The following is a 4,675-nucleotide window of genomic DNA, read 5'->3' on the forward strand; positions in this document are numbered from 1 at the left end:
CTTTATCCCCGATCTTGAATGTAACTGCTTTTGCACACTTGTCAAAATACTGCTTGGCCTTTTTTTTCTTCCATTGGTATCTGGTGATACAGAAGCCAGATCAAGAGTCGAAAAGTATTTGGCATTTCCCAACTGATCGAGAATATCAGTTATATTCGGCAACGGAAATGAATCCCCGATCGTAACATCGTTCAGCCGTCTAAAATCTACAACGACTCTCAACTTCCTGATGACCGACGCGTCCATTTTCTTTGGCACGACTAGGAGTGGTGCGTTCCACTCGCTCTTACTATTTCTTATTATCTTATTTTTTAACATTTCTTTGATCTGCCGATCAACTTCCTGTTTGTGCTTCTCTGGCAAACGATACGGTTTAACACTGATTGGTGCGGTGTCGCTTTTTATCCGTATTTTGTGTGTCACTGCGTAAGTTTTAGTCAATGGTTCTCCTGACAAATAAAATATATCGCTGTACGCTTCGCAAATCTCCAACAAGACTTGCTTTTCTTCCGTATTTAAATGCTGCATGCGTAACGCTTCTTTTACTTTTTCACCTCGCGCCTTTCCTTCCGTTTTGACGCTTACGTTTAAAACTTTGCTTTCTTCTTCCCCGCCTTTGCTTAGTTCCTCTACTTTTACTCGTGATGTACTTATTTTCACTCTTTCTTCTGTAGTGTTTACTATACTTACTGGGCACAAATATTTCTCCGGCTGTACTAGACAACACCCCATGAATACTCCAGGCCGTGTTTCCTCTGCTTCTATTATGCCGACCTGATTGCTATCCGTGATTGTCTGTACAATGATTTCGCTTCTTGGTTGCAACACCACGCTTTGATACGGACGCAGTGTCATCGAATCTTTACCTACCTCAAGCCGTCCTTCCTTGTAGTTATGTACGGCATTATATTTCCTAATGAAATCACTTCCAAGTATTCCTTGGTACTTAATTGGAAAGTCGTTTCTTACCACATATATTGCATGTTTTATTCTTCTGTTTCTCAATTGTATATGTGCCTTGATTTGTCTAATCACGCAAGTTTTATGTCCGGTAACTTCGGTTATCTCCAGCTTGGTTTTTTCTGCCGGTGTTTTGCCTTTCAGATATTTTTGCTTAATCCTCGGGGAATACACCTATTTTTTCAATCAAGAAGAACAATCTGGGTCAATTTGATCCTGTCCACTTTTTGAGATGCTACTATTTAAAATGCACTTATCCGATTGGCTTGAAAAAATTTTCGGATATATTTTGAACAGTTTGGAATATGCCTATATAGTTTTAAAGTGTCGTTAACATTATTAACATTGTAAAAAATATGTTACAAAAAAGCAAAATTGAAGCAAAATATTTTGATCAAAGTCGACAAAGGGTCAAATTGACCCAGTGTGTTCTCCGAGGGTTAATCAGTGAGACTGTTGCCCCTGTATCATATTACATTTCCAACTGGCCTTCTTGTGCCTCTCTTATCGGTACTACAGCCAAATCTAAACCCTTCTTGTGCTGTATTTACCTCGGTCATTTGTAATTCTGCTACGGAGACAGATTTCTTCTTTCTTTTGTCTTCTTTTTCGTCACTTCTTCACGTTACGCTACTGTCGCTTCGGCTTTTCTTTTCTCGTGCCGCGCGTCTTGTTTTCCTTTGCGCGGTGTAATTTTTATCGTTTTCCTGCCATTCAGCGACCAGCAGTTTTCTCGTAGGTGTCCTGTCTGTTTACAATAATTGCAGTGTTTCTCTATTGTATTTACCAGGTTGCCACTTGGCTTAGGCAAAGACACCTTTCCAGACCGACATTCTCGTCCAAAATGTCCGGTCTTGCTGCATTTATAGCAATTGTAACTTTTATTGCCACCACGTGCCTGATATTGCGCTGTATTTCTTGATTTTATTCCCGCGGCTTTTTCCTCCGCGCTTGCCCCGGCTATTGCCTCCTGGAGCGTGTCATATCTGCGCGACCGCACAATTAATCTTAAATCCTCTCGCAACCCGATTTGATAATGGTGCAATGCCTGCTTTTTAACAGTTTCCAAAATCGTACGCTTTTGGTCCACAGTTTGTTCTTTTCTTTCTACCTTCATGGATTCATAAAGCTCCATCGCGAGTTGATTTACCCGCTGACCAAAATTTAGCGCACTCTCATCATTCCTTTGTTTTACTGAGCTAAACTTTATTTGCAACTTAGTTGTGCTTCTTTTTGCTGAATACGTGGTTTCTATCTCAAACTTCAACTGCTCAAAACTGTGTATATTCCGCGTTTCAAAATCTAAGAGAGCCTGTCCCTTTAACTTAGTGCACAGGATAGCTTCTAGCAACGTTTGCTCGTCTACCGGGGTTATATTTTTTACCGCGTAACTACACGCGCTTAGAAATTCTCGCAACTGCGTTTGTGATTTCCCATTGAACGTAGGTATCATTCCACGTGCTTCCTTTAACGTTATATATCCGAGTAAGTGTGCAGTTTGGTTGCGTACGTCCGCGGCCGTTCGTCCATAAGTTACGTTTAACGTATTGTCGTGTCTTAACGGCTCGTCGTTTCCCAGTGCTTGCGAGTTATGTTGTCTGTCACGTAATTCATTCACGTGTCTTGTCACCGTGGTCATACGCGTGCTTAATAAGTCAAATGATCGCACCAACTGTCGCAACATTACTTCTGTTGAACTAAGACTCTGTTCGCTCGTTCCCGCGGCTTCGTTCCCCGCGGAATTACTCCCAACCAATGCGTTACGCATTCGGTTAATTTCTTGATCGACTTCCCCTCAAGCATGGTTTATTCTGCGCTTATCGGTTGTTTGTTCAACGTTGTCGTTATTCATTCCGACCTGATCTCTTGCACGAAATACTTCACTTTCAAACGATATTAGAGAGTAATCGCGTTTGTGAGCCCGTGCGCTCGTGACTCCACCGTTTCGCAGATGTCCGGCAATGCTACCGTCCAGATCAAATGGGAACTCCCGTTCGGTTACCACGTTCGGACATAATTCTGTGTCGCTATCGCAAAACACCAACGTTTGCCTAAATATATTCGATTCTTGATACAACGCAGCCGGTGCGGTTCTTGGTTCTTGTGACGGTATAAATTTCCTAGTTCGGTTTACCGGCTCAGTATGAACCTCGCGCCTATCCTCGCAACTGTCGGATCGTCGTAAATGCCAGTTCTCAGACATTCGCCTGTCCGTTTGCCCTATTACAAACTATATCTTAACTTACAGTTAACGCATCTCAGCTACAATTTCACGACGCCTTTGGTTCTGCTGTTGGCCCCTTGATGCCGTCGCCACTGCTTTTTGCCGCTTCTACCGCTGCCGTCTGCCGCTGCCGCTGCTACTCTGCTTACGTTGCGTCTTTGCGTATACTGCTCCTCGGGGTACTCAACTCGAAAACTTTTTTTTTTCTACTATAGTGCTGGACCCGGTCCTTATCGTCCTGCTGCTTCCGCTTCCTTGCCGCAGTCGCCTTGACCCTCGGTTTTTCTCTGCTTACTTTTGCCGTATTACCGTGGTATTTTCACGATATGGTAACACCCGCTGTTTCTTTGTCGCGCCTTTTAATTTCTTTTGGCTTACGTCGTTGTACGCTGTTTCAATTGCGGTAGGTCAGTCCTACCGCTCGTAACGTGAGACTAACTCGCCTTTTCTTTGTTACAGGTGCCAAGGAACTTCTTTGCTGGTCACCCGTGTTTTTTTCTTGTAACTGAACACGTTTTAAATAAACTTAGTCGTGACCACCAGATAAAAAAATTTTTATTACTTTTACCCGTCGTTCTTTTTCTCTTTCACCCGAATCGGTCTTCTGGATTCCTGCTTGATAGATCGTGTCTTCCTGACTGTTTCGATCTATCCCACCGCTGCCACCAAAATGTTGTACCGCCACGACGGTACCGGATTCTTTCCACAGGATTTCTTGTTTGGATTCGGGGAGAAGTAACTCCGCCTTTGTTCAATAGTTAAATTAACTTTATTTGACAATTTACAGCTTAGCTTCTTATAACTAGTACGACGACTCGGCGGTAGTTCTCGAACTTCTGCTCTCAACTCTGTCACATCACTTTTTATATCACCGAATTGAGAGCATCACCTTGTCTTATCCTAAACAACGTTGCACGAGTTGATCGCGCAACTCGCTCATCTTTGCTTGATCAGCTCGGACCTGCCGTCCTTGCTGATCAAGCAATACTCTCTCTTTACAACACACTTGACTGTGTCACAGTCGAACATACGTGACTATCTTATGTTTTAACTTCCTAATTTCCACGTACGCGACCTTATACTAATTACATCTTACTTCACAAATTTCTTAATACGACCATCACCTTACTATATTTGATTTCCCAACATATGTAACAAGCGCGCGTGGCGTAAACATACCTTCGTCGTTTGCCTTATAGCTGGCTTGGTGGAAAAAAGACGGAACGTAGTATGTCCGCACTCTTCCGCGAGCCGAAGTGCCGAGCGTGACGTCACGCACACGGACGGCGGTTCTCGCTTGTGTGCGTGTCTCCACCACCTCGGTGCTCATGGTGCTGGCCTGTCAAATCTTTCATCACTGTCTAGGCCAGCGCTCCGCAACTCAGGCGAGCCGAATAGCCAAGTAGTAACGGTGCAATTTTTCCGACAACCTCACCACTGACCGCGACCCTACCAGTCTACTACATACATACGTACGCTCCGCTCCGTCTC

The sequence above is a fragment of the Pseudomyrmex gracilis genome, unplaced genomic scaffold (assembly GCF_002006095.1).
Source record: "Pseudomyrmex gracilis isolate BER0280 unplaced genomic scaffold, ASM200609v1 scaffold_959, whole genome shotgun sequence".
Taxonomy (NCBI): Eukaryota; Metazoa; Arthropoda; class Insecta; order Hymenoptera; family Formicidae; genus Pseudomyrmex; species Pseudomyrmex gracilis.